The sequence below is a fragment of the Tamandua tetradactyla genome, chromosome 15, assembly GCF_023851605.1.
Source record: "Tamandua tetradactyla isolate mTamTet1 chromosome 15, mTamTet1.pri, whole genome shotgun sequence".
Taxonomy (NCBI): domain Eukaryota; kingdom Metazoa; phylum Chordata; class Mammalia; order Pilosa; family Myrmecophagidae; genus Tamandua; species Tamandua tetradactyla.
Window position 1 is genome coordinate 19678627 of NC_135341.1, and position 18325 is coordinate 19696951.

An 18325-nucleotide genomic window follows, 5' to 3' on the forward strand; every position below is an offset into this window, starting at 1 on the left:
ACATAGTGTAGACAGTCACAAGAGCATTCCAAGTAATTCACAGAAACACCCGCCCCTGGTCTTTTTCTGAGCTTCCTTCCCCAGAGTGTGCATAAGCAGCCAAAATGTGAATTCCACCTTCTCTCTCCACCCCTTCCTGCCACCCATTTCCCCACAGTCACAGTATTGCGGCCAAGGAGGGAGCTGGGGGGTGGGGGGTGGGATTCAGAAATCATCACAGGTGTTTGGCTCCATCGTGTAGATGGTTTGGTTGGTACAGGGATCAAGATAGCGCTGCTGCCCACAGGCCTGTCTATGGCAAGTTGCAGAGTTCCTATGGCTCTGTATCGTGAGGGGGGCCATAGCCATGGGTGCTGTCCTCAAGCAGGTCATGAAACCAAAATTTCTTGAAAGAACTGAGGAGTTCTGTGGCAACAGCATTGTCTTCTGCAAATGTGTGTGTGTGCATGTGCATTATTACCTCCGTGGGTGTGCAAGGGCCGGGTAAGTTTCTAGCTCTTTCTAGTGGGCAAAAGCAGCCTGCTGCTGTTTTCTAGACCTCTCTCCCCGCCTGATGTGAGAACCTTTGGGAACATGGATATTCTGGATTAAAAATGAGGCCACAAGTCCAGAGGAGTGAGTTCAAGTCTGAACTCTGCTCTGTATTCTTACATGAGACATTTGCCCCCTCTAAAAGTAATTATTATACTGCTAACATTTGTTACATGTTTATTATGAGTCAGGTGCTCTATATACATTAGTCATTTAGTCATCCCTTTATTCAGTCATGTGTTTGTTCTAGCAGTATTTATTGTATGCTTGCTTCACACCAGCTAGATACATCACTGACCAAGAAGCCCTAACAGCTTATTCTCACTTAACTAAATACTGGTAGGGCAGACAGAGAGTGAACAAACCATAACACATGTGTATTACTTAATCATTCGTTAATTCAACAAATATGTTAAACCTCATACTCCCTTATAAGGGTATCTTGGTCAGTGTTACAAAGAAATATAGGGTGTTCTCTGGGAGGGCGTATCATGAAAGTGTGGGTAACTGCAGAATCTGAAAGTTAAGCTGAGATCTCCAAGAGAAAATGACATTTGAGTTACAAATTAAGGGATGAGTAAGAGCTGTGTAGCCCCATTTTCTGGAAGAAGAAACTGAGGTTCAGGGAAGTCACATAACATCAAAGGAACCACAGTTAGTATGGGATGGACCCTAAGTTTTTCTCGCTGTAACATTGTTGGTGTTTCTACCAAGCCAATGTTCTTAAACTGGGCTACATATCAAAAGCAACAATGAGAGTTTTCTCACTCTGTATATTGGGATTCCATGCAGTTTCTGATCTAGAAGGTCCCAGTGCAGCCAGGGGAATGAGTGTATGTGTAAAATAGTTCCCCAAGCCATTTGCATGTACAGCTCTGGTAATACCATAGTCTGCTGCTCTACCCCAAAATTCCGTGACAGCATGAAGGCGTGGAAGAAACCGTGACGGGGAGTGAGGGCTCTGCTGTAGCACAGACTCCCTGCGTGAACCACAGGGGCTCTCACATCCTCTGATCCTCTGTTGCTTCATGAGGACGTGACTCCATCAGTGCTTCCCAGCCCTGACTGCACATTAGAATCACCTGGAAAGAGTTCAGAAAATTTCATGTGCCTTATCTCCAACCAACTCAGAACCTCTGAGGGTGGGACTCAGGCATGGGTGTTTACTAGAAGTTTCCATTAGTTTTGGTACTAGGTGATCTCAAAAGGGCCGTCTGAATCCTTCATCAACTCCTTCCAGGCAAATGAATGAGAAAGCTGTATTACAGAAGGCATAGCTTAGGGGGGTGTGCTGAAGCGGAGGGGTGATAGGTTGCCAAGACCCGCTGCTCAGCTCTGGCAGTGTCTTTGTGAAAATAGTAACTTTTTTTTTCCTGACTGATTTATGTGACAGTTGGAAAGCAACCCCCAGAACAGCCTGTGCCTCCCCTCAGTACTATTAACATAAATATGTGCACGGGGCCTGCAGCTCCTGCTTCTCTCTGTGTACAAGAGGCTTAAGGGGCCGTGAAAGCCTGAGGCTGAAGAGAAACCAGAGAGGAAGTGTTATTAGAGGCACAAGAATGAAAAGGGGAAAAGGACAGGACGTTGCTAAGAGACAATGTCAAGCTGGGCCATGGGATTAACAGCCAGTATCAAAGCGAGTACTTAATGGTATGTTCTTCCAGAAGGGCCTTTTCCAAGTGCTAGCAAAGGGTGAGATTATCAAAGCAATTCCATTCCAAATCGGACGTAAAAAAAAAACTCTTTTCCTTCTTGGTAGGACCAAAATATTAAGTGAAAGTTAATTGTTAAGTAATTTTTTTTTTTTAAGTTCTATCTTGTAGCTTGGGGTAAAGTGAAACAGGATTCTTTACTGTGGAACTTCTCTGAGTCTTTAAAATGCTTGTGAACACTGGGACACGCTAAGAAGAAGCTGCAGTTTGTAGCACATGCTGAAGTTATTGGTGACCTTTTTATTTAGAGGGAAGGTATGGTTTTGAAACATATCTGGGAAACCCTGGTATAAAAAACAACTAGTATAATAATATCCAATACTACTGCACTAAGAGGTGTGCGTAAGTGATTCCATTTAATCCATATCTTATAAATGAGGTGCTTCTGTTTTCTTCTTTACACAAAGAGATTTAAGCACTGCGAAGTTAAATAACTTCCCCAAGATCACAGGGCTAGTGGGGAGTGGAAGGAACTCGGGTTCTGGTGTTAAAATTACCTGGACTCAAATCTTGGTTCTGCCAGTTAATTAACTTCGCTGAGCTTCAGTTTCCTTATGTTCAAAATGGGGAGAATAAAATATAGCTTGTATGTGTATATTAATATATATATATATAATAAAAGTATATAATACCTATCTTTAAAATCTATAAAAGCACACAGTTGGTCTTCCATAAATGGCTATAGATATCATCATTATCATCATTTTCTATTTAATGCTCCAAAGGAACATTAAGTTTATTAAGTGGTATAGGGAAAAGGATATACATTTTGGTTAAATCAAATGAAATAGGCAGTGGGATCTGCCATTGTGATCAGGTTAGTAAATGATAAACCTCTCCAAAGAAATGGAAAACCCTCCTGCCTATTCTTCAGGCCAAGCCTGCTTGTTCTCCGTCACCTGCTGGCAATGGAACAGCCCTCCTTTGGAGTTCATAGATGAGTAAGTGGCAAGCCTGAGACCTTGTGGGGTGAGACGATGCTAGGAAGCAGGGCCTTGAGAGGAAGTGGTGGTGGCACCATCTGTCTTGTCGTCGGAAACCTTGAGGAGCTTGTTGAATCAGATTGCTGAGTCCTGGCTCTGGAGGTTCAGGGTCCACGAGTCCATGGTGGTGCCTGGGAATCTGCATTTTGTGGGGCCCTCCAGCTGATTCTGATTATAAGTCTGCTGTTAAAATATTAGACTTGATGAAGGCTTGGAAAACCTCTTAAGGATGTTCAGTTGCCTCTTAAGTTCAGTTACCTCTTAAGGATGCAGAGACACCCAGAATAGTTATTTTCCAGGTTCAGAGAGTCTGTGGCCTTGAGTAAGTATTCGGCAGCTTTCAAACATCTTTGCATTTTAGAGACAAATTTTTTCCTATGCTTTGCAGTCAGTAAAGTGGACTGGAAGAGATGACACATGGGACTCTGTGGTGTTGGTTGGTGATCATAGCATGGGTTTGGGCAGCAGGCAGGCCTGGGTTCAAATCTCAGTGCTGCCTCTTTCTAGCTGTGTGAGCAGAGGCGATCTTCCGAAACTCCGTGAACCGTGGTTTCTTCATTTCTAATTTAGGGATAATGATAGTACGTACTTCAAAGGTTGCTCGGAGCAGTTAAGTAAGAGAACCACATCAAGTGCTGAAAAAGGGCTTGGTGCATAGTAAACGTTCAGTAATTAGTAGCTGTCACATCATCATTTTGTGCCCATACCCATGTGACTGTAGACAAGTAACAGTGCCTTCCTGAGCCTCATTTTTTCATCAATTAAGTAGGAATAATGATACATACCCACGGTGTTATTTTAAGTATTAAATGAGTGACTGCTACGTGTAAAATACCTAGCAGTGTTCTAGAAACATCATGAGCGTTTAATAAATATTGGCTAAGGTATCGGCAGGACTGATGGGCGTTCTTTGTGCTTGGATCTTCTCAGTTATTCATTCATTCAAAAACACATGACAGAGGCCTCCAGTATAGAAGCACTTGGTACAAATGCTTATTCGTGCACTTTTCAGTATTGGAAATGCAGTTCCAGCAGGGTATGATCTCACCTCTGAAGAAAGGCATCTGAATGGACTAGAACCCAAATGGCAGGTGTTGGGAAGCAAATCTTGCACCCAGCAAGTTCCACAGCCCCTTCGCCTTTAAGGTGACATTGTGGCAAACTGAACTTCTGCTACCATCTTCCATAAGGTATGCTTCACCTGTGTTTATTGGTTGCCACTGTGCACTTTGCTAGATACTAAGGATAGAGTGATGAACAACTGGGCATGAGCTCTGCCCTCATGGAGGCTCTGACTGAAAGAAGGGACCTCACATTTTCTTGGGGTGCAGAAGCTTAGAGTGAAGGGGTATATTTAGCATAAGGCCTGAAGAGGGAAGAGAAATGGCATCTTTAAAGAACAAAAAGTAACTGAAAGTGAAAGGAGGTAAGTATGGTAGAAACATAAGAGGAAAGGGGGAATGGAGAGACATGAGTTGGAGAGGTAAATTGGGATGTGGCATGCAGGGCCTCCAAAGCCATGTTAGAGGGGTAAGGACACTGGGGACTCACTGAAAAGTTTTAAGCAGAAGGTGACATGATCAGATTTGGGTTTTGGAAAGACCACCCTGGCTCCTTTTGCATACAGAATGGGGTGGGGAAGGGATGCTAAATTTCCTGTGTTTAAGGCTGTGATGATTGCTCTATCCTCTCAGAGTGAATCCAAGGCCAGTGGGAGAGGTAGGAGAGCTGGGAGAATTTAATGTTAAGTATCAGGGTCCACCCATCATTTAGTGGGCACCTGGGAATATCAGATAGGGCAATAGGGATGCTTCACTCGTTTTTTATAGTTGGAAGTTTTCTGAGATGGTTCTGATGATCCCCACCTCCTGGTATTCTCGTCCTGTGTGATTCCCTCCCCTTAAAGGTAGATGGGACTTTGTCACTCGCTTCTAACGAATCGAGTGCAGCAAATGTAATGTCACTTTCATGATTGCGTTACCAAAAACTGCGACATCGTCTTGCTGGCACGCGCTTCCTCTCTTGTGCCCTCGGTTGCTCGCTGGCATGATGTTCCTGTGGAAAGGCCCCTGTGGCTGGGAATCAAGGGCAGCCCCTGCAGAACAGCGTGTGGGGAACCAGAGGCTTCAGTCCAACAACCCGCAAGGAGCTGCATCCTGCCAGCAACCACTGAGTGGGTCTGGAAGCAGATCCAGCCCCGCTGGGGACAGCTCCAGCACCAGCCCCCACCTCCATGGCCGCCTGAGAGAGAACCTGAGGCAGAGGGCCCTGTCATGCTGTGCTCGGATTCCTGGCCCAGAGAAACAGAGAGAATGAAAGTGTGTGGTTTGAAGCTCCTAAATTTGTGGTAATTTGTTACACAGCAACACGTAACTAAAACACTATTATGTGATGTCACAGAAGGCAGGAGAGGACACAGTGTTGAAAAGGATGACGCGGTGAGGAGATGCAAAGCACTGAGTGTGACAAAGAGGCAGGTACCAGGGTCTGTGGGGAGGCAGTGTGAGTCCACTGGGGTGGCAAGTGTAGGTTCCCACGGGTGTATGCACAGACCCTATGTGATGCCCCCAAATTCAAACCCCGATGACAGCTGCAGGTAGAAAACATGACCTTTTGAGGAGAAATAACCCGATCTGTTTTTGCTTTTCATTTCTTTTTCAAACTCTTGCCTCAACCTTATGATCCTGTGCTTCTAAAACCTTTCCTGAAGATGTCTATTAATGAATTCAGCATCTGGCTGTGCAGTACTGATCCAAATTCTTCGTTGCCTTTCTCCGGATTCTTTTTCCGGTGATGTACTCCCTGCGCCCTTGAAGCACGTCTTTGTTACGGATCCTCGTTGTCTTTGGAGCAGACATGGGAACAGAATGGAAGATCCATACGTGGTGACCCAGGCATGTGACGTCTGAGTCTAAGTAGATAAAGAATTGAGTTCAAGTTCTCTCTTGCTTGAGCTTCTCACCTATGAAAGACTCATAGATTGCCTCATGACATTCTCTCCATGAATTTCCCCTCTCAGAAGCCCAAACTTTTCCCACTCAGCGCAGAGCAGGGGAACTATCAAAGGGTTTGCAGCCACCACTTAATCGCTGTGTGGCTTCAAGGAAATGACTTAAGCTTTCTGAGCTTCATTGTCCTCTACTGCTAAATGTGAGTAGTAATACCTCCCTGTTGGGGTTGTTTTGAGGACTTTAAAAAGAGTAGTACGGTGCAAAGATGTGAGTAAAGGCACAAACCCTTTTCTGAATCCCTTGTCGCTATGATGGAGCAGCAGATCTCGGGTTCTCTTACCTGCATGGCAAACCCAAAACCACTCTAGCGGCTGCCAGGCCAGCTGCCTGAGACATGTCATAAATAGCCTGAGGAGGCAATTTGCTTTCAAAGAGAAACAGGCAGAGGGAATAAAAACAAGACAGCAAGCAGTGGGCCCAGCCCCGAGCCAGGACAAATTTGGAGCTTGGCAGCAGGCACAGCAAAAGGCGTACCGCCCAGAGAGAGTCTCTCTGCAGGACCTCACAAGTTCAGGACCGCCCCGAAACCCCACGCTCGTTGGGGAGAGCTGTCAGGGTTATTCCATGGCACCTGCACCAGCCTATGCCAAAGCCAGAGGTGCCTGAAATTACCTTATTCTGATATATCCTTAATGCCATCGAGACCACACTTCTTCCTGTGAACAGAGTTCTTCTCTCTCAAGGGGGAGTAGAACAGATGCAGAGCTGCCTGAGAAAGATATGCAGGATGCTAAGCAGCTGCTGCCAGCATTTCATTGCACCAAAACTTACAGAATGACTTGATGCTAGCTGCTGGCATGCGACTTACAAGATAGGAGTCTTCTCTATGGCCTCTTAGGTTTCTTTCTGAAAGTTGGTAAAGACGGTCCTAGGACATAGCTCCTGCATGCCTCCTACCTTGGGTCACAATGTGTCTCCTTTTCCCTCTGGACCTCGCGGGTAGGTCATCACCTCCTCAGAGAGGCGCCCTCCTTGATAATCCTATTGAAACAGCCCCCTTCTGCCCATCACCGCAATGATTACATGTGCTCTCATTAGACTGTTCTATTGTCTTCCTGGACTGAGCACGATGTGAAATTATTCTGTTGGTCTCTTTTTATGCTGGTAAGTTGTCCATTACTGCCCACTAGAGTATAGCTCAGTGGGGGCAGCAATCTCTTCCAACCTGCTCATTTTCAATAGCTTCATTCACCCTATGCAGAAGGAATGATTATTATAGTCCCCATTTTATAGACAAGGAAAGAAAGAAATTAGGTAGTTTTTCTAAAACCAGAGAACTATTCATGGTGGAATCAAGATTAAGACCTGGGAATATGGTTGTGCATGCTCCAATTCGTCAATCACCAGTCGCATGTGGGAATTGAGCCCTTGAACTGTGGCTGGTCCAGGTTGAGATGTGCTGTAAGCGTAAAATATAAAATGGCTTTTGAAGACTTAATATGACCCAAAAATGCTAAAATATCCCATTAATGCTTTTTTTAAACCATTGCATATATTTTGAAAAGATAATTTTTGATATAGTGGGTTAAATAAATCTAAATAAATTTTACCTGTTTCTGTTTACCTTTTAAGAAGGGAGCTACCAGGAAATTTTTGATTATATAGTTATGGTTCAAGTTGTATTCTCTTGCATTGGTCTATTACTTTAATAATTTTACACAGTAAGACCTGAAATGTTAGTAGCCCTGAAATAATATCACAAATAGTGATGATGATAATAAAATTCAGGTAGTCATCCAATATAAAATTCCCCCTTCGGCTTTCAAAGATTTATTTGTCAAAAAAGAAAAGCACAATCATCCTTTGATTTACTCACTTACATTAGGGATCTACTTTGTTTTAAGAATTATACAGTATACTTCTTGATACAGTTAGAATCTGCATTAATCAGTAAAGTGCCAGAAACCCAGCCTAAACTATCAAGAACAAAGGGAACAAAGAGGGTGGGGCAATTAGTTGGAAGAAGCCGGGAGTAACAGTGTATTTGAAGGAGCAGCTGAAGGAACCATGCAGGCGTCAGGACTCAAACCCACCCTCTCCCACTCTAGGTTCTGTCTGAGTGTTGACCCCCACCCCCCCACCCCCCGCCCAGACCATCTTCCTCCCCAAATCCAGGGTCAGTTTGGGGGCAGCTTCCAGGCTCGCTTCTTCATAATTCCATCACCAGCATCGCAAGTGCACCTGGGCCTCAACTCCAATTCAGTCAGGACTCACCTGTACCCCCCCACCCCCCACCCCGAGCATGTGCCATCCCTCAGGCCAGTTACAGATGGGGCACTCCAATTGGCCGAGCTGGGTCACATGCTCATCCCCATGAGCAGGGAGCTGGGTTCAGCTGGTTGGCAACCCCCATGAGCCAAAGGATCGAGCTTCGGGATGAATATTCCCAAATCAGAGAGGATTCTTTTCTGAGGCAGAGTAGGTCTGCTTAGCAGATAGAATGGTCAATTCATAATACTTTTCTAATGCCATTGTCTTCTCAAGTGACTAGGAGACCAAGTCTAAGAAATGTTTGGTGAAAGTAAAGATGGAAGAGCTGGTACTGAAGCTCTAAGATCTTAGAGAAATTCAACTAAAAAATAAAATGAGAATGGAAGTCTTTTTGTGATTGGCACAAAAACATTAGCTAAGCAGTCTCCGGCATGAATGTCTGTTTAAACTGCCTGTCTTTGTCCATCATATTGATCTATGTTCAAGACAGTGACCACCCAGTGCAAGGACACTGAGGCAGTGACTACTTGATTTCTTATCACTGTTAGAATATTGCTGCTCATTGGTGGAATACTGACAGTGCAGACAGAATTGAAAGCAGTTCTGGTCTGCTAGACTAGCAATCTCATCTAAGTGATCTGTTTTTGTCAAATAGCACGGCCCCTGAAATATTCCTTCAAGGGAACTGGAATCTCTTGACTCAGAATCAAAATCTCTCCCTTTTTCTTAGAAAGAGACTTCTTGATTTCAATAGAAGAAAATGTGCCTCCTCTTTGATTGCGGTTCAGATCCCCACTCTTCAGCCTCATGCTGTCAGCCTTGTCATCTCACCACCTCCAAAATCCAAGAGCATATCCTTCCTTTGTCACTTATTCATGGAAGTCACATATGGACCTGTTTCATTAGAGCTGAGAAAACTGGGCTTCAGAACTTGAAACATAATTAGAGCTCAAATTGCAAACACTAAAGAGATCTTGGAGTAATTTATAAACCTATCTATCCTTGTCCTGGGAACCCGGTAACTATTTTGAAATGCATGTATATCTATATTAGCTTCATAGAAAGATATTTCTAAAAGTATGTGTTCCCATTCATTATTCATTCCTTTATTTTGAGAAAACTGTAGTGTGAGTATTTTCTTTCTGTCTACTCAGCTTTGCAAAGACAAAGAGGTGAAACTCTAACTTTTCAGCTCAGATAGAGGGGTCTTGTGTGAACTATAGGGGCAGAAAGAGCTGCTCTTTGTTATGCATGCCTGAAGCATTATGAAAATAAGGGTCAGGTTTCTTGGCTGCATATACCTTGTTTGGGGAAAAGGGCTGGGGAAGACTGGCAATCTTAGGAGGTATACTTGGGGCTGGTCTTCATCATCATCTTGGGAAGTCTCTGAGCTTCTGTTTCCACTTACCTCATCTTCCCTGTGCCCTCTAAAGGCCAAAGATAGGTGGGTACAAGAGACACCCTTTAAATAAATGAGTTCAAATAAGTTTCCTTTCGAGATGTTTCCTGATCAGACAAAATTTCATGCTTTTGTCTGTACCAGTCCTTATTACAGTTTTTCTGACTTGGACAAATTAATGCCTTATAGCAATCATTAAAAATTAGTTTTCTAATGTATGGAGTCTCCTTGGAATAAAGATCTGTAGAGACTTTTTTAAAAATGGGGAGTGGAGGATGGGGAGGCATGTTTCCTCCCTGGAAGCTTTCATGTTTAATTAAACCTGTAAATTAAACATTTTTACCTTTCTCATTGTAAATCCTTGCCAAATGGTACCTTGCCTTTCTGGCACAAGAGGTGAATCTACATGTCTAGCTTTGCAGGTAATGGTGACTCATTGCTGTAACCAAATGGGAGAGGAGAAAAAACACACACACACAAAAGCTCTCCGTCTTAGCTGCAGAACACAGAATGTCATTTCTGGAACATTCCCTAATTTCTAGTTAAACCCTGCCAGCTTTATCTTAAAGGGGCCATTACATGATTTTCTGTTCATTTACGATTTTTATATCTGAGGTTATTACAGAGTATAGTAAGAATGAAGCTGATCATTCCTAGAGATGGCTGAGTCTCCCCATTTTTTTTTATCTCCCACAGATTATTTGCCTGTGTAAATGATGGCCCTGATACCATTGATGGTGAGATTTAAATGCCCTTTTCTCAATGTTTCTTGAATTTTCTGTTTAATTTCAGACATTGAAAGGAGCAGAGATTTTAGCAATAAAATTCTAAGTTAAATTTTCTATTCTAATTCAGATGTTTTTTCCTATTCTGTAAAATGTAAGAAGTTTTCTTCCTGTAAGACATACCCCACGATATTGGGTATCTGGAATGCAGATAATTTGCAGGTCTTAATCCAGAACTGAAAGATAAAAATATAATTTTGTATTAAATGATTAAGATTTCTCTCAGTACTCGAGCACTGGACTGGATGAATCAAAGCTGTACGTAGCTTCCTAAGCGCAGGGCAGTCAGTTCAGGGTTCAGAGCACAGGGCCATCTTCCCACCTCCGAGCCTTTGCACAGGCTGTTCCTTTTCCCCACCACTCCCTCACAGCTCCGTTTCTCCACATGTGCCCCCACTCAGCATTTCTCAGTTAAATATCGCTTCCTTGACACTGCCTGTCCAATTTCAGTCCTTATAGCCCCTTATGATTTTCTAGGAAAAATCATAACTCATTATTCAAGTACGTGTTTATGGTAGTTATCTGGGTGGGTACTGCGAGAAGGGCAGCTCCGGTGCCTAGCATTCTGCCGGACGCATAGTAGGTATTCTATAAATGTTATAAATATTTTGTTGAAGGGATTAGTTGATTTACGTTCCATTGAGTCCTGGGGTAGAGGGTTCTGAGTTGAGGATTAACTGGGAAATAGGTCCAAACATGAGCCCAGGCATACTTTGGAGGTCAAATTGTCCACCCCGCGCTTCAAGACGAGGCTGTACTGGGTTTCGTGATTATTGCCAACTTCCAACCTATCATTCAGGCTTCGCTAACCTCTGTCAAAAATATCTTCTCTGTCTAACATTACCTCCAATATGTACTCTGAAAACTGCCCATATATGTTGGTGCTTATGGTAGCCAGCCTCCAAGGTGGCCCCCGCTGGTCCTCAGCACCTCTCACTCTCACCCTGTGTAGTTCTCTTCCACGTTGAATCAGGGCTAGCCTGTGCTGGCTCTTGAGGCCAGCATGTGACTTTGAGGCCAGCTCTATAAAAGGCATTGCAGCCTCTGCCTTAGTCTTGTGGAGGGCTTGCTTTGGCAAAGCCAGCGAGCATGCTGTGAGGACATAACACGCAGCCATGTGGAGAGGCCAACAAGAAAAGGATCTGAGGCCTCCAGCCGACTCCAACCTGGTAGCCATGTGAGCAGACCACTTTGCACCTGGCCCCTCCAGCTTCAGTCAAGCCTCTAGGAAAGTGTAGCCCCTGCCCACCGCTGAGTGCCATTCCATGAGAGACCCTGGCCAGGGCTGTCCAGCTGAGCCCTTCCCAAATTCCTGACCTAAAGATACCCAAGAAAGAACAGATGATTTTTGTTGTTATAAGCACTAAATTTTGAGCTGATTTTTCATGCAGCATTAGTTAAATTAAATAGTGTCCCAAATAACGTAAAGGTAGGTTATTTTTTTTTATTTATTTAAAGGTTATGCAATTAACCTATCTGGTATTCTAAGGTCTGCATCGAAACTGGTGAAGTGTGAAAGGGAGACAAGGTCAATTAGGAAGCAGGCGAAACAACATTATTCTTTGGTCACCAATCGCTAACAGTTATTAAGCACCTACTATGGTGCCATTCAGAATCGTACCTAATAAAAAATAGTCATTCTTTAAATCACATAGTGATTAATTGAACAATTATTTATTGAACACCGATCCCAGCTCGGCCTTACTGGAAATACAGCAGTAAATAAAGTCCCTGCCTTCATGAAGTGTATAATCTAGAGAAGGCAGGCAATCAACCAAACAGTACGATGTAAGGCAGAAAACCACTCTTAAAAGACCAGAAGAGCAGAGTCAGGCAATAGATGGTTGGAGACATTTTCTTAATAGGCAGTAGCCAGAGAGGGTCCTGCTGAGGGACTGACACCTGTCCAGTGTAGTGAGCAAGGTGAGAGGGAAGCCAGGTGAGTGCTGGGGGAGAGGTGCCTACCTGGTGGGAACAGCACAGGGCAAAGCTGTGCAAAACCCAGAGCATGCTGATCAGTGCCGAAGAGCTTGGCACTGTGTCCAGGGGTGCCAGGGAGCCTGCATAGGGTGCCGAGCGTGAGAGACACGGCTTCTGGGTGACCTCTCTACAGGCCCCTCCTGGCTGCTGGGGGTGAGGGATGCAAAAATGGACATGAAAGGAATTGTTTTTTGGTTGTTTGGATGAGGTAGCGGCGAAGGAGGTTAAAAATGTTGGTTGTGAGACATTTTGATGTCAGAGCTAATAAGAGTGGCTGTGGGATGTGAAGTAAAGCTAGGAAGCAAGGACACTTGCGAGGTTTGTGGACTGATCCAGAAATGTTCACAACAACTTACAATGATGATGATGACGAATTCCCATATTAAAGTTGAGGAAACTGAGAGTTACAAAAATTAAGATGGTGGTTGGACTTGAATCCAGTCTGCCTCATCAGAGTTCATCCTGCTCTCCAGAAAAATAACAGAAACAAACAAGCAAACAGAACCTTCCTGATTGTTTCTGATTCAGCTCCAGAGTTTCCTGGGAACACGAAGCCCTTAGTTTTCTTGACCCAGGCAGAAGCTGAGATACGATGGAGGAGGTTTCAGATGCATCCTCCCTTCTTAATGTCTTGTTCAGAAAATAAAAAGCAAGGAAATCTATTTTCTCTCATCAAATGGTTGAAAAAATCATACTTTGAATATGCCTTGCAATTAGACTGTGCAATAAATCCCTAATTACCTCTCTATTCAGTTATAATCAGCTTCTTGGATTAAATGCAGATTCAAAAACCCCAGTCCAATTAGCAAGCCCATCTTTATATTCTTCATTTATTTGCTGACTCTCAGAAAACTTGAGCCAAAGGCAGCCCTATGAATTCACCTTCACTTGGCAAATGGACTCCAGAATTTCCCCTTCAGAGAAATTTCTACTTTTGTAAACTGCAGCCAATCTGGAGTGCAGGTCAGATAGCCATGGGCAAAGGAATAACCATTACCTTTGTCGAAGACTGCACAGATCACTGGATTCCTAGAAAAAAATGGTAGAAAGTGTGTCACATTTACTCTTAGCAAGAAAATTATTAGGTGTTGTGACGACTAGATGCCGTCTCGCACATTTTGTCCCATTTCCATCCTCCTTTTCATTTTATTTTTCCTTTTTACCCAGTAGCCTCATTTTCCCCTTTCATTTAGGCTTGTCTCGGCGGGGATCTGCTCCTTTGTCAAGGATGTCATGGCCAGCCTCGTCCCCTTTAGACCCCATATTATGCCCAAGCTGCAGGGTCAGAAGTCATTTGATTTGTCCCTTTTATAATTCTGCCTTTATTTTCTTATAAAAAAATGGTACATAGTCATTGTGAAAATAAAAGTCAAACCTACACAAGCTAGATACATATATATCTAAGGTAGAAAAGATAAAATATTATGTTTTTTTTAAATCATTTCTGTTCCCTACGGCTAATAGTTTTTGCCCATGTCTTTCAAGGCTTTTATGTTTATTTTTTCTTTTGTGAGTATATATGTATATATGCATAAAGAAGCTGTTTTCTATAAATGAGATCATTCAATAAATAATATTCTGTAGTTCTTTTGTTTTAATCTCAGCAATATATTGTGGACTTATAGATAATAATAACAATAAGTTACATTTATTTAGTTAGGTGCCAGGCTCCGTGCTAAGCCCTCTACACAAATTGTCTTCACGTAATTCTCACACTCTAAGTCAGGTACTTTTAACAGCCCCATTTTAGAGATGGGGAAATTGAGCGTTAGAGAATTGAAGTGACTTTCCTGAGGTCACACAGCTAGTAGGAGGTGAGCTGGGGTTAGCTTCTGGCTGGAGTGTAAACTCTTAGTTACTCCCTCAGTCAGTGTGTATAAATCCAGCTCTCACTCTTTATGATTGTGCATTGCCACGCTCTTCAAACTCGTCCCATCCCTGCACTAGTCATCTCTGACCTGGACCCTTGACTGGCTTTCCTTTCTGCACCTTTGCACTCCCTTCAGTTTCCCATACCTTTTAACCACCTTCCCAGCCTTTTTTATTTTAATTTTTTTATCTTTAGTAGACCAGTTGTAGGTTTGCAAAATAAATCATGCCGAAAGCGCAGAGGTCCCCTATACCGCACTCTCTCACACCCTGTTTTTCCTGTTTTAACAAATTGCATTAGTGCAATACTTTTGTTACAATTGATGAAATATTATAATTAGCTATAGCCCATAGTTTACATTAGGGTCCTTGTACAGTTCTGTTGTCTTTCTACTTTTCTGGCACCTTTCCAGCCTTTTTACTTTCTCGTTTTATTTGTGGACTCGGAGTAGGATTTCCCTTCCCTCAAGGTATGTTTGTACCATTATCAACTGGTTCTCTGCTAGTTTTGGCAATGCTGAGCAGAGGCTGGGGGCTGTATACAATCTGGGGGTCCTATTGGTCCACAAGTCCTAGTCTATTAAGAATGGGCATATTTAAAGAATAATGTGTTTTCTTATTTTTCCTCCTGCTCTAATTTCAATTCTGCTCATTCCTAACCCAGTTCATGGTCTCCTCCTGAACTTTCACTAACAATGCTTTGGGTGTGTCCATACAGCTCTTAAATCCTTCCCTTAAGAAAGAGAAAAAAGAAAAGCATCATTATTTGTGGTCTGGGGTTGGTGGGAGGTAGATGGGGAACTGGGAGCACAAAGAGGGTAAGCCAACTGGCCCTGGTAACTGCCTGTTCCCCTCCTAAATCTACGCCATGTCATGAGTCGCGGGCGCTCCCAGCCTCCAGCCAGCCACGCTGCCTGGGAAAGGATGCTGCCTGAGCATGAAACTTAACCCTGCAGAGAGGAGATGGGATCTAGGTCTCGCCATGGGCATAGCAGGCAGTTTTCCTCCTGTGGGAAGCACTAGACCATCACAGCAGCATGAAGACTTTGGAAATTATGTCTTTGCAACTGGCTTAGTGGCCGAAAGCCCCAGGCTTTTCACACACCATGCTCTCTCTCTCTAAGTGGCAGTTGGGCTGCAGCCTCTGAACCATCAAATCCCAGATGATTTCCATTTTCTGGGAGCCACCAGAATAGTCCTTGTAAAGTAGCATTAATCACACAGCATGCAGAATTCAGTATTTTTAGTCTGTAGCCATTAAGCTGAAGGTGTTCAGGTGGAAGAGGTAATGTAGGGATAGCTAGTGGGTGTGACATTCAGTGCCAGCTGCAACGGACTAGTAGCAGCTGCCCAGAGTAAAGTGTGCGTATAGAAGGATCCTATGGTCTTTTCCAGGCTCAGTGTCTGCAACAGGCATGGGAGGGGAGCAGGGGGGTATGTGTGTCATGTATTTGTCAGAAGAATAGATTGTGGAAGGACAGAAGGCAATCTCAGCTCTTTCACTTTCTACATAGAAGTAGGATCTTGAGCAATTGACTTAATTTTCAGAGCTTCAATTTTCTCACACATATAATGGGAATTTTACCTCTTGCTAATTTTTGTGGAGTGGTCAAGTGTTTGCCAAAGTGTCTGGAATATTATAAAACGTCTCAATATATGGAAATTATACGAATACATTGTTGAGGTTTGTGGCACCATAGAAATATCAGTGGGGTGAGGGGAGAAGCAAGTAGTAACAATCCTGTTGCTAAATTTAATAGTGATTTTGAGAATATTTTTTCCTTCTGCCTGCTTTTTTGTGTGACTGATCAACTTTTATGCTTTGGGTGACTGTGCCTTGAGTTTCAGAATGTGTCTGCAATTAACACAGATTGGTGCCAGACTCCTTCCTATCTTGACTAATACTTTTCTTCATTATGCAACCAGTTATACAATAATAAGCTGTCATCATCCCCATGGGCAACAGTGGGATGTTCCACTTAGATTCTTTTTTAGTTGTGTGTCCTTGGATAAGTTATTTCATGGCTCTGATACTCAGTTTTCTCATTTACTAAATGAGCATAATAATTCTTTTCAAGGTTGTTGGGAAGTTCCATTTAAATCACCTCTGTAAAATAATTCCAGAAGCTTTGTTATTCTAAGGTGATATTGTTTGTCATAATTAATATCGTGCCCATGCATTTGGCTTGTGAATTTAATTGGGATAGAGGAACAACTGAAGACAGATGCCACAAAAACCTGACATTAACAGTAGTGGTTGGAGTTGCCATTTTCTGAGGATCCACTCAGCATCAGAAACTAGATTAGGTACAAAATAAACTCATATTATCAACAGAATTACCTTGGGTAGGGCTGCGAGATGAAATATAGGACGCTGGTTACATTCAAATTTCAGGTGGACAATGAATCATTTCTTAGAGTAAATATGTCCCAAATATTTCCTGGGACAGATTTAATATAAAAATGTATTCCTTGTTTGTCTGAAAGTCAAATGTAACTGGTATCCTATATTTTTATTCACTAGATCTGGTAACCCCATTCTAGGGTTGCTGAAAGAATTAAGAGTCAATAAATGTAAACCATTTAGAAAAGTGACTTTCATGTAGAAAGTGCTCACTAAACATTAGCTGTTAGCGAGGGCCCAGGGTAGAGGGTAAGAGGGCAGGCTCTGGAGCCAGACTGCCTGGGCCAAACTCTAACTCAGTCTCTTGTTAGTTGTCTGGCCTTGAGCATGGTACTTCCCCCTTCCATGCCTCAGTCTCCTCATCTGGAAAACTGTGAGAACAACAGCCCCTTCCTCATAGACTTGCTGTAAGCTTAACATATATTAATACATGTGAAGTTTCTAGGAGAGTGACAAAGACAGAGAAAATGCTCAAAAATGAGAGCTACTAGATTATTATTGTCGGTGTATTATTCATTTAACAGTCTACAGCTTGAGTATTATTGTTCATTGTAATAAAGGTATTGATATGGCCATCTACTAGAAAGGTTTCAGGTATTGCTAGATAGGTGTTCCCTCATCCCATCGCACAGAGGAGGTAGTCCAGACACCAGCCGATTGCTAACTTTGCCTAAGTCCCTGCAGCCGGAGCTGGGTTCAAATCCCCAACTGTCTAACTCAAAAATAGAAACATTTTCCATTTCCTTGAGCTCTGTGGCACATAGAGTGGGGAAGGTGGCTAGGAGCTACAACACTAATGCCATCTATTAGATGTGTGAGAAATTCCGTCAGTTCTAGAAAGTACTATCTAAATATAAAATATCATAGTTTACATATAGTATTATTTATGTTTATAATAAATTTGAAATATTCCAGAGCATATGATTTCAATTGCTCTTAGTAACCTCTGCGGAGGGCAGAGCAGGTATAAATATCATCCCTGGTCATAGAAGGAAAGTTAGAATCTAGGACTGTAAATCTGTTCAGTCTCCAAGCAGAAAAAGGAGTAGCAAGTATGACCACCACCCTCAGTTTCAAAGACACGTCTTGTTTTCTGACCTGTGACATTGTCTTCATTATAAACAAATTCTTCAGTTAGAATTTCCAACGTGGTCTGTTTTGGTTTTTATTAAATTAAATGTGGCGTCCCCATCCAAAGACAACTTGAGTGCTCTGTCTTATAAAAATTCTCCTGGTGTTGGATTTTTCTTCCTAGCTTAGCTTTAAAATAAAAAAAGCAAATAATTCACAAATCCAGGGGAGAGATTAACAAAACAAACTTTGCTGTTATTTTTTTAACTATAAGCAAAGCAGCACCACAATTTTTAGAAAATAGACTGTAGCCTCTATCATCTCATCCTGCTAATTATAAAAGAAAGGTCACTTCACCTCAGATCT

At 42.8% G+C, this 18325-nt stretch overlaps 1 long non-coding RNA gene across 2 annotated transcripts; it reads left to right on the top strand.

Moving 5' to 3' along the window:
- Positions 1-5712: 5712 nt before the first annotated feature.
- On the top strand, positions 5713-10686 carry LOC143656962 (uncharacterized). Of its 2 annotated transcripts, XR_013162655.1 has the most exons (3): positions 5713-6379; positions 9182-9895; positions 10547-10686. It is a non-coding gene; the product is annotated as an uncharacterized LOC143656962 (long non-coding RNA). The 2 variants fall into 2 exon arrangements; XR_013162654.1 differs by lacking the exon at positions 10547-10686 and having other exon boundaries at positions 9182-9938.
- The last annotated feature ends 7639 nt before the right edge of the window (positions 10687-18325 follow it).